Source organism: Saimiri boliviensis, chromosome 9 (assembly GCF_048565385.1).
Source record: "Saimiri boliviensis isolate mSaiBol1 chromosome 9, mSaiBol1.pri, whole genome shotgun sequence".
In the NCBI taxonomy this organism is placed as follows: Eukaryota; Metazoa; Chordata; class Mammalia; order Primates; family Cebidae; genus Saimiri; species Saimiri boliviensis.
The window spans coordinates 114,296,174-114,308,198 of NC_133457.1; the positions used below are offsets into that span (position 1 = coordinate 114,296,174).

General features: G+C 52.1%; 1 protein-coding gene across 2 annotated transcripts in view; it reads left to right on the top strand.

Annotated features, from left to right (window-relative positions):
- BCAS4 (breast carcinoma amplified sequence 4) overlaps nucleotides 1-12,025 on the top strand; it is an 88,552-nt gene that overhangs the window by 60,149 nt on the left and 16,378 nt on the right. The gene's annotated exons all lie outside the window — the stretch shown is intronic.

Here is a 12,025-nt window from a genome sequence, read left to right on the forward strand (position 1 = left end):
CTTCCTGCGGTCCGTCCTCCCGTCTCCATCTCTGTTGGTATTCAGGTCTGTCTCTATCTTTGTGTCACTGCTGGATCCATGTCTCTTCACCCTGCTTGTCTCTGCCTCTCTCCGTGTGTCTCTGCATCTCTGTGCCACTCTGTCTCCTTGTCTCTCCTGCCTGTGTCTCTGTCCCATGTCTCGCTGTGTGTCACCCACACAATCACAAACCTTCACTGTGCCCCCCGCCCCCCAGGCCACAATGCTTTCATCCCCCTCATGCCCCACCCCTACCTGCATCTCTGGCTCCTCGACGGGACCTTCCCGGGACCCCTCCCTCCTCAGACTGGAAGGGGAAGAGTATGGGCCGGGACGGGGTAGGGCAGGTCTGAGTCTGTCTGCCGTCTACCAGCTGGGCTGGGCAGCTGCCCTTCTCTGAGCCCTGATGTCCACATCAGGACATAAGTGCGCCCACAGGAGGGCCCCCCAGGGACACTTTTACTGTGTCACTAGAGAACACTTGGTACATGGGAGCTGGTAGTAACCACAGCTGTGAACCTGAGGATGAATGCATGACGGACCTGGGTCTCTGCCTGGGCTTAGGGTCTGTCTGGAGAAGAAAACTCACAGGCAGAAACTATTAGCGGATAATAACAAGGTGGGCCGCGTGCATCTGGCTTCCATGCCTGACAGGGAGAGGAAAGAGGTCTGGGAAGTTGCAGAGGATAGGCCGGGAAAGGCCTGTGGGTGGGAAGAGCCTGGGCCGTATGTGGCACTGGCGTGGCATTCGCAGGACAGCTTGTGACAGGCTGCTGGGTTGCAGGCGTTCCTGAGGGAGGATGCACCCGGCAGGGGATGGCAGGCATGGTCAGTATCTGAACACAGGTTCTGAAATCAAGCAGTACGCAGAGGTGGGTCGTTTGTCAATGCGGACTCCCGCTGGCTGCCTGCAGCTGTGGACTGGGTCTGGAAAAGGTGCAATCCCTTTGACGCCCGCGGAGCCTGGGAAGTACTTGGCTCTGTTCCTGGTCAGCTTTCTGCTGGGAAAATAAACCGTGTCTCATTAGGCAGTGAGTTCATCCCGACGCCTGTTCTGGCTGATAACATCAGACCTTGTCATGCTGCCAGGCCCAAAGTCAAGGCCAAAGTTCCAGTTACTTAGGGAATCCTAATCATTAACCTGGGGGCCTCGGCTGGAGACGGAGATGCTGGTTTTTAAATGCAGGGAGAAGCCGGAGCAGGGAGGTGGCTGTTTCAGGGCTGGACATCCCGAGTGCCAATTTCGAGGTACCACTGTGACCAGGATTGGTGATCACCGTCTTCCAGCCTCCTCGTCCCTTCTGTGTCTGGCAGCTCTTTGCTGGCCTGAACCTGGCTCCAGAGGCCTTGGGCAGTGCCCCTGGAAGTGTGTGCATTGGTCCGAGGCAGGAGGGGCTCAGTGCTTGGAGTGTCGGCAGTTCAGTGCATGGAGAGACATGTGGGGCTTGCCTGCAGGACTGCCTGCCAGCATCTTTGTGCCTGATGTGTGGCCTCCTATAACCTCTCACTCTGACCAGCAGGCATTTATTGAGCACCTACTGTGTGCCAGGCCCTCTGATTGACAGATGAGTCACATCACTTAGTGGCTGACAGATGTTCTGGCACTTGTAATTTTGAAGTCTTCTTTTAAGTTAAACATCGAAGCAGTATCTAAACTGGCTTCCGTAATTGCAATTTATTTTAAATGTTCATGTTTTGAAACTGAATGCATTTAATAACTAAAAATGCAGCATTATAAGATTGTACGTTTGGGCTGTTCACAAGCTAATGATAGCATTTGTAAAGCATATGAATTCAGGGAGCCCTATTAAGAATGAAATTAGCCAGCACTCATAGAGCACGATTTTCTCAGCACTTTGCATCGTATGGTTATAATTCCCTGTGAGGTGGGAGCGATTATTAGCCCCAGTTTCCAGATGAGAAAACAGAGGCACGGAGAAGTTAGTAACTTGGCCAAGGTCACACAGCTAGAAACGGGGACCGCTGCCCTCTCAGGGATTTGGAAATAAGACAGTTTACTGCGCGGGATGGAAGGACTCTGCTCTCAATGCTAGCAGCTCTGGGGCCTTGAGGGGATGTCAAAGTGCAAATTCGAGGCCCTCTGTGAGCCCTGCCTCCATTCCCACCCTTATTCCCATAAGCAGCATGAGCCTCACCAGGGAATGGGCAGGTGGTGGGAAGCCCCTAAGGCTTTGTGCCTGGGCCCCCAGGAGGCCCCGAGAAGTGAGTTTTTCCCCACCAGGAGTCCCCATTTCTGGTTCTGTTGAGAATGTCCGTGGTGGGGATGAGGACGGGCGGCTCACTCTGCAGGGTGTCATCCTCTTTCCCTCGTCCCTAGGGCTCTTTTTTTTTTTTTTTTTTTAGACAGTTTCGCTCTTGTTGCCCAGGCTGGAGTGCAGTGGGGTGATCTCTGCTCACCACTGCCTCAGCCTCCCAGGTTCAAGCAATTCTCCTGCCTCAGCCTCCCAGGTAGCTGGGATTACAGGCACACGCCACCATGCCCGGCTAATTTTGTATTTTTAAGAGAGATGGGGTTTCTCCATGTTGGTCAGGTTGGTCTCAAACTCCCAACCTCAGGTGATCTGCCCAGCTAGGCCTCCAAAAGTGCTGGGATTACAGACGTGAGCCACTGCACCCTGCCGTCCCTAGGGCTCTTGAGCCTAGGGACCAACCCACAGTGTTACTGCCTTCCATCCACCTCCAGCAGCCCTCCCACCCCACACAGTCCCCTCTTGGCCGCCTTGTCTGCTCCAGGAGCTGCCGAGAACTGGTGACTGCAGCCCCTGGGCCAGGCTTAACTCTATTGCCAAAGCTCCACCCCTGTCTTCATTCGTTCATCCAAGTTAATACAGTCATCCCTGGTATCCATGGGCCTTGGTTCCAGGAACCCCCTCGGATATCAAAATCCATGGGTACTTGAGTCTCTACTATAGAGAATAGAGGGAGAGAGTTTGCATATAACTTACATAGATCCTTCCATATACTCTAAATCATCTCTAGATTACTTATCATACCTAATACAAAGTAAATGCTAGCCAGGGATGGTGGCTCACATGTGTAATCCCAGCACTTTGGGAGGCCAAGGTGGGTGGATCACTTGAGGTCAGGAGTTAGAGACCAGCCTGGCCAACATAGTGAAACCCTGTCCCTATTAAAAATACAAAAATTAGCCAGGTGTGGTGGCGAGCACCTGTGATCTCATCTACTTGGGAGGCTGAGGCAGGAGAATCACTTGAACCCGGGAAATGGAGGTTGCAGTGAGCCAAGACTGCGCTATTGCACTCCAGCCTGGGTGACAGAGTGAGACTCAGTCTCAAAAACAGCAACAACAACAAAAAACAAGTAAATGCTACATAAATAGCTGTTATACTGTGTTGTTTGGGGAATAATGACTGGAAATCTGTACCTGTTCAGTATAGATGCAACCATGCTTTTTTCAGTTAAACTTTTTTTTTTTTTTTTTGGCGAGACAGTCGCTCTTTCACCCAGGCTGGAGTGCAGAGGCGGGAGTCACAGCTCACTACAGCCTCAAACTTCTGGGCCCAAGCAGTCCTCCCAGCTTAGCCTCCTGAATAGCTGGGACCACAGGCATGTGCCACTACCATACAGCACTGATGGACCTGGCTAACTTTTGTAGAGCCAGGGTCTTGCTTTTATTATTTATTATTACTATTATTATGTGATATAGAGTCTTGTCCTGTCACTCAGGCTGGGAGTGCAGTGGTGAGATCTCAACTCACTGCAGCCTCGACCTCCTGAGCTCAGGCAATCCTCCCACCTCAGCCCCCTAAGTAGCTAAGACTCTACAGGTATGTGCCACCAGCCCGGCTAACTTATTATTATTGTAGAGACAGTGTCTTGCTGTGTTGCCTTGGCTGGTCTCACAGTCCTGGGCTCAAGTGATCCTCCCACCTTGGCCTCCCAAAAGGCTGGGATTATAGCCTTGAGCCACCATGCCTAGCCTCCTTTTTGAATAGTTTTGATTCTTGGTTGGTTGAATGCATGGATATGGAACCCATGGATGCGGAGGGCCAACTGCACATATCTTCGAACCATCTGTGTGAGTCAGGCACTGTTCAGACCCTTGGTGTGGAGGGAGCAGAGGCCACCTGCTGCCAGCCCTGGTGATGGTCCAGTGTGTGATCGACACCCTAGGGAGAGTGCTGTAAGGAAGGGAAAGGAGAAGTGTCTGAGGAGGAGGGAGGGACAGGGAGAGCCTCTGGGGAGGTGATTTGAGAGCCAGGTGACTGGCGCCCTGGGGGAGGGCAGAAGGGAGCCTGGGAAAGAGGAGTTCAGGCAGTGGAGGGAGCAGGCTCTGGGGCCAGTGGGAGGCTCAGCCTGGAGGCTCTGAGATCTGCTCAGCCCTTGTCTTACCGGACCACTGTGCTGTGTGTGGAGGGAAGATGCCAGGTGGACAGCGTGGAACCTCTGGGATAGTCCAGGAGAGGTGCTGGTGGCCTGGAGCCGGTGGGGGACAGGCGGAGGTGGGGAGGTGTAGCCAGCTCTGGATCTATGTGTGCGTTGAGATTTTTCTTTTGAGAACATGATCACAGCCCACTGAATTCACGTTCGGTTACGCTAAATAATATGGGGTCGGGTGCGGCGGCTTACGCCTGTAATCCCAGTACTTTGGGAGGCCTAGGTGGGTGGATCACTGGAATTCAAGAGTTCGAGACCAGCCTGGCCAACATGGTGAAACCCTGTTTTTGCTAAAAAAAAAAAAATACAAAAATTAACCAGGCATGGCACATGCCTGTAGTCCCAGCTACTTCAGAGGCTGAGGCAGGAGAATCGCTTGAACCTGGGAGGCAGAGGTTGTGAGCCGAGATCGTGCCACTGTACTCCAGCCTGGGCAACAAGAGTGAAACAATGTCTCAAAAAAAAAAAAAAAGAAAAAAGAAAAGAAAAAGAAATAACATGAAGAGGCTGGGTGTAGCAGCTCATGCCTGTAATTACAGCACTTTGGGAGGCCAAGGAAGGAGGATCACTTGAGCCCAGGAATTCGAGACCAACCCGGGCCACATAGGGAGACCTCATCTCTACAAAAAATAAAGTTAGTTGGACATAATAACATATGCCTGGGGTTCCAGGTATTTGGGAAGCTGAGCTGGGATGATTGCTTGGGCCTGGGAGGTCGAGGCTGCAGTGAGCTGTGATTGCACCACTGCTCTGTAGCCTGGGTGACAGAGTGAGATCCTGCCTCAAAAAACAAATAAGAGAGATCCTTTTCTGTGCCCAGTTGTCCCCAGTGGTAACAGTTTTCAAAACTAGAGCGCAATATCCCAACCAGGACAGCAACAGGAATCTGACCTGCTGACCTGATGCGGAGCTCCCCAGTCCGACTTGGACGCGTTTGTAGGTGCCGTAAATCCTGTAGGTTTCTACTCCTTCCGTGCAATTTGCCTCTGTCAGCCAAGACACTGAGCAGGGTCCCGCCAGGTCCCCTGTGCTGTCCTTTATAACCACTCTCGCCCTTCCTGCCCCCTCACTCCCTCCCAACCCCTGGCTACCACTCATCTGCCCTCTGTTTCTCAGATTTTGCCATTTCAAAAATGTTCTATAAATGGAACTGTGCAGTCTGTAGCCCTTGGGGATTGGCTGTTTTCACTCAGCACACTTCCCTGGAGATTTGTCCAAGTTGCTACATGAACTAAGAGTCTGGGCCAGATGCAGTGGCTCACACCTGTAATCCCAGCACTTTGGGAGGCTGAGGTGGGTCAATCACCAGAGGTTAGGAGTTCAAGACCAGCCTGGCCAACATGGTGAAACCCCGTCTCTACTAAAAATACGAAAATTAGCTAGATGTGGTGGCATGTGCCTGTAATTACAGCTACTCGTGAGGCTGAGGCAGGAGAATCCCTTGAACCTGGGAGACAGAGGCTACAGTGAGCCAAGATCGCACCACTACACTCCAGCCTGGATAACAGAGTGAGACTCCATCTCAAAAAAAAAAAAAAAAAAAACAAGAGTCTGTCACTTGAGCCCGGGAGGTGAAGGCTGCAGTGGGCTGTTATCATGCCACTGCGCTTCAGCCTGTGTGACAGAGCAAGGCCCGGTCGCTTACAAAAGAAAAAAGTCTGGATTCATTTGCAGGCAGAGCCAACAAGATCTGCTGGGGTGGTCAAGCAGCAGTTGGAGATTTGAGCGTGGAGTTCAGGGCTGGAGGCATCCTGCGTTGTGTCTCCATGAGGCCGAATGAAGTCACCCAGGCGCAGGAGGCCCAGAGGTTCGGAGTCTGAGTCCACTTGGATTTGGTGTTTCCTGTGCAGCAGATGCTGTCCTGGGCTGCGGGTGCAGCAATGAACAGGGCAGACAAGCTCCCTGCTTGGCGAGGGGCTGACCAGCTGCAGCGGCGGTGTGGGTGTGGACGAGGGAGCAGGCTCAGGATCTCGTTCCCTTATCAGTTCTGGCTTTGCAGCGGTGGAGGGCTCCAGGGCCTGTGCCGTGTGGAGCCCGTGGTGTGGCCCTGGGGTGGAGGGGCTGGACTAGAGCTTCCCAGGAGCCCTGAGTGAAATGAGAAGAGTGCAGTGTTGCGCTGAAGGCGAGGTGGCCTCTGTCCAACACAGAAGGGTCTGTCTTCTGAGATGTCCTTTGTACATTTAGAATATTATAGCTTCGACAGAGGGATGAGGTTGGCAGGTGAGGGGCTGCAGCCACCTGCCTGTCCCTTGGCTTGGGTGTGGAGAGGTCTGGAATCCTTGCAGCAACTCCGCCAGCTTCCTGTCCCGTCTCCCCCACTGCAGCCCCTTTCCCCACCTGGCCCCTCATCCCTGCTTCCCAGCCCTGGCTGGCTGCCTCATGCTTGCATCAGGGCCACTGGGTTATTCCTTCATACTTTCTTTTCTCTTTTCTACTTCTGTTTGTTTGCTTTTTTTTTTTTTTTTTTTTTTTTTTTGAGACGGAGTTTCACTCTTGTTACCCAGGCTGGAGTGCAATGGCGCGATCTCAGCTCACCGCAACCTCCGCCTCCTGGGTTCAAGCAATTCTCCTGCCTCAGCCTCCTGAGTAGCTGGGATTACAGGCATGTACCACCATGCCCAGCTAATGTTTTGTATTTTTAGTAGAGACGGGGTTTCACCATGTTGACCAGGTTGGTCTCGATCTCTCGACCTTGTGATCCACCCGCCTCGGCCTCCCAAAGTGCTGGGATTACAGGCTTGAGCCACCGCGCCCGGCGTTTGTTTGCTTTTTGATATAGGGTCTTGCTCTGTCACCCAGGCTGGGGTGCAGTGACATAATCATGGCTCACGGCAGCCTCCACCTCCCAGACTCAAGTGATCCTCCTGCCTCAGCCTCCCAAATAGCTGGGACAACAGGCACATGCCACCATGCTTGGCTAATTTATTCGTTTCTTAATTTTTACTATAGATGGGGGTCTTGCTCTGTTGCCCAGGCTAGGGTCTTGAATTCCTCGATCTCCTGGCCTCAGGTGATCTGCCCCACCTTGGCCTCCCGAAGTGCTGGGATTACAGGTGTGAGTCACCATACCCTGCCTGGAGTCTTGAATTCCTGAGCTTAAGCGATCCTCCTACCTCGGTCTCTCTCTCTCTCTTTCTGCCGCATTCTTTCCTCCTCCTCTCTGCCCCACTTCCCTCCATTTTCCCCTCCTTTCCGTCTGTTTCCTCTCTCTGGATCCCCACCTCCCGTTTTCGGCACGCTCTCTCTCTCTGACGTTTTTCCCAAGCCTTTTGTTGCCCCTGGCGTCTCCTCCTGTCTCTCAGGGTGTTCGCCCGTTTCTGCTGTGCTGTCTCCGTCTCTCCCTCTTTTCCTTTCTCTCCCTCTTAAAAATTATTCCCCAGACCTTGAAAACCACCCATCACTTTTCACTCTTAGGGGCCCAGATGGATAAAATGTCTTCATCAGGCAATTTCGTGGCAGGAGAGGGAGGCCCAGGTGTGGGTACAGGCTGCTGTCAGTGCTGCCGGGGAGAAGGATGGCTGGGCTGAGATGCCTGGGCACAGCCAGGCCACCAAGGACACCCCATGTCTGTGGAAAAGGAGAGATTGAGAAGTGGCTGCCGAGGCTCCCTGGAGGCCTGGAATGGGGAGCGAAGGGGCACAGGGGACAGTCCAGGCCTTGTCTCTGCAGCAGGTCCTTCAGCTGCACCTGGGCTGTGCCTCTCTGTGGGGCGGGACACAGCTCTAGGAAGGAATTTCTCTAGCCCGGGCAGGAACCTGGAGGAGCCGTCTGAACACCTGCTGCTCGCAGGCTGCCTCTGGTTTTGTCCTCAGGGCTTGCTGCTTTCTTCTTCTTTTTTTTTTTTTTTTTTTTTTGAGACGGAGTTTTGCTCTGGTTACCCAGGCTGGAGTGCAATGGCGCGATCTCGGCTCACCGCAACCTCCGCCTCCTGGGTTCAGGCAATTCTCCTGCCTCAGCCTCCTGAGTAGCTGGGATTACAGGCAAGCGCCACCACACCCAGCTAGTTTTTTGTATTTTTAGTAGAGACGGGGTTTCACTGTGTTGACCAGGATGGTCTCGATCTCTTGACCTTGTGATCCACCCGCCTCGGCCTCCCAAAGTGCTGGGATTACAGGCTTGAGCCACCGCGCCCGGCCCTTTTTTTTTTTTCCCCCCTGAGACATAGTCTCACTCTTTCACCCAGACTGGAGTTCAGTGGCATGATCTCTGCTCACTGCAACCTCTACCTCCTGAGTTCAATTGATTCTTGTGCCTCAGCCTCCCGAGTAACTGGAATTACAGGCGTGTGCCACCACGCCTGGTTAATTTTTGTGTTTTTAGTAGAGACAGAGTTTTGTGATGTTGACCAGCTTGGTCTGGAACTCCTTAGCTCAAGTGATCTGCCCGCCTCAGCCTCCCAAAGTGCTGGGGTGACAGGCATGAGATGCCACAGCTGGCCAGGGCTTGTTTCTTGAATGGATAATAGCTGCCCGCATCAGGAACTGGGCTCCCCTGAGTAGTATTTGTGGAATCTGACAGCGTGGTAGGTTATGTTTGCTTCCCAGAGCTAATTGTTCCTTTTTTTTTTTTTTTTTTTTTTTCTTTTTTTGAGACAGAGCCTCACTCTGTCCCCCAGGCTGGGGTGCAGTGGTGCAATCTCGGCTCACTGCACTGCCGCCTCCCAGGTTCAGGTGATTCTGCTGCCTCAGCCTCCCTAGTAGCTGGGACTACAGACGTATGCTACTATGCCCGGCTATTTTTTGTATTTTTAGTAGAAATGGGTTTTTGCCATGTTGGCCAGGCTGGTCTTGAACTCCTGACCTCAAGCAATCCGCCTGTCTTGGCCTCCCAAAGTGGCCGGGATTATAGAGTGAGTCGCTGCACCCGGACTAGCTGGTGCTATTTTCAATATCTTTTTGTGGAGTTACCCACCTTCCAGGCCGGCCAACAAAACCTTCAGTGATTCTATTGATAATTCAGCATCAGAGTGAGAAATGTACGACTCTGATGTGACAGCGGTTGGTGGCCAGACCATAGACAGCTGTTAGTATGGAGTAAAGGGACACTCATCTAGAGGTTGGACACTGACTGCAGGCATCTGCCTCTGGGCCTAAAGCTGCCTCCCTTGGGGAGGGGGATCTCAGTGTGACGGAGGACCCAGCAAGGCCACTGGGCAAGGCTCTTGGTTTGTTCCCCTGGGCTGCAAAGGACTCTTCCATTTGCTGCGCAGTCCTGCAAGTGGGTCAATCCCAGCTCCAGCTGCATCCATCTGCTCATGTCTCTCCCCAACCAAATTCTACCACCGTCCCCACCTCCGCCCTTTGCCCCATGGTGTTTTCTCAGCCAGGAGCACCGGCATCATGCTGGCCCTTGTTCCATGCCCAGGGCTCATCCATGGCACCTTCCTCGACTCACCCTTTTGACTGATAGCACAGGATGAAGAACACCATCCTGGGGGCACACAGATCTCAGGTGACAATTTGAAGTGCCAAGGCAGGGCCCCTCTGTCAAACTTACTCAGAGCGTCAAGACAGGGATAGCAGAGCCAGCTTGCATGAGTTTGGATGCTCCCGAGACCGGCTGGGTCTGTGGTACAAGCATCATGGCTTGAGTGAGTTCCCTAAACCCCACTGAGTCTTAGTTTCCATAGCTGTAAAATGGGATCACTATTCACATCCACTGCAGACGGCTGTTGTCTGAAGTCGCTGAGACAGGGGAAGGGGGAGCTGCTATTGTCCTTACTGTGGATCATGAATGATATTATTATCTTTCTTTCTTTCTTTTTTGTTTTGTTTGTTTGTTTGTTTGTTTTGAGGCAGAGTTTCGCTCTTGTTACCCAGGCTGGAGTGCAATGGCGCCATCGCAGCTCACCGCAACCTCCGCCTCCTGGGTTCAAGCAATTCTCCTGCCTCAGCCTCCTGAGTAGCTGGGATTACAGGCACGCACCACCATGCCCAGCTGATTTTTTGTATTTTTAGTAGAGACGGGATTTCACCAAATTGACCAGGATGGTCTCGATTTCTTGACCTCGTGATCCACCTGCCTCAGCCTCCCAAAGTGCTGGGATTACAGACGTGAGCCACTGCACCCGGCCCTTTTAATACAGGGTTTCACAATGTTGGTCAGGTTGGTCTTGATATTATTATCTTTTTTAAGACAGAGTCTCGCTCTGTCACCCAGGCTGGAGGCAGTGGTGCGATTTCAGCTCACTGCACAACCTTCACCTCCCAGGTTCGAGAGATTCTCCTGCCTCAGCCTCCTGGGTAGCTGGGACTACAGGTATACGCCACCACACTGGCTAATTTTTTTTTTTTTTTTTTGTATTTTTAATAGAGATGTGTTTCACCATGTTGGCCAGGCTGATCTCTAACTCCTGACCTCAGGTGATCTGCCCACCTTGGCCTCTCAAAGCACAGTTATTATTATTTAACCGCACTTGTTATCTGTGTTATTCTCCCAGCGCTTTGCGTCTGCTACTTTCTGTGTGCTTTATTTATTTTTAAATGACCTTTTGGCTGGGCGCAGTGGCTCATGCCTGTAATCCCAGCACTTCAGGAGGCCGAGGCAAGCGGATCACTTGAGGTCAGGAGTTCGAGACTATCTTGGCTCGGGGAAAAAAAAAAAAATACTGGCCAGGCATGGTGGCTCATGCCTGTAATCCAAGCACTTTGGAGGCCAAGGTGGGCGGATCACCTAAGGTCGGGAATTCATGACCAGTCTGACCAACATGGTGAAACCCCGTCTTTAAAAAAAAACAAAAATTAGCCAGGCATGGTGGCTCATGCCTGTAATCCCAGCTACTTGGGAGTCTAAAGCAGGAGAATCGTACAAACCCGAGTGGAGGTTGCATTGAGCCAAGATTGCACCATTGCACTCCAGCCTAGGTGACAGAGCGAGCATCTGTCTAAAAAATAATAATAAATGACCTTTCTATTTTATGTATTTATTTTTATTTTTTAGAGATGGGATCTTGCTCTGTGTCCCAGGCTGGAGTGCAGGGGTGTGACCATAACTCACTATAGCCTTGAGCTCCTGGGCTCAGGTGATGCTCCCACTTCAGCCTCCCAAGTATGGGACTACAGGCATGCACCACTACACCTGGCTACTTGTTAAATTTTTTTGTAGCAATGGGGTCTTGCTGCATTGCCCAGGCTGGTCTCAAACTCCTGGCTTTAAGTAATCCTTCTGAGGCCGGGCGCGGTGGCTCAAGCCTGTAATCCCAGCACTTTGGGAGGCCGAGGCGGGTGGATCACGAGGTCGAGAGATCGAGACCATCCTGGTCAACATGGTGAAACCCCGTCTCTACTAAAAATACAAAAAATTAGCTGGGCATGGTGGCACATGCCTGTAATCCCAGCTACTCAGGAGGCTGAGGCAGGAGAATTGCCTGAACCCAGGAGGCGGAGGTTGCGGTGAGCCGAGATCGTGCCATTGCACTCCAGCCTGGGTAACAAGAGCGAAACTCCATCTCAAAAAAAAAAAAAAAAAAAAGTAATCCTTCTGTATTGGCCTCCCAAAATGCTGGGATTACAGGTAGGAACCACTGTTTAGCCCTGATTTTGAAAGATAAACTTGACATGCACATTTTAAAAGGAAATAGCATTTCATT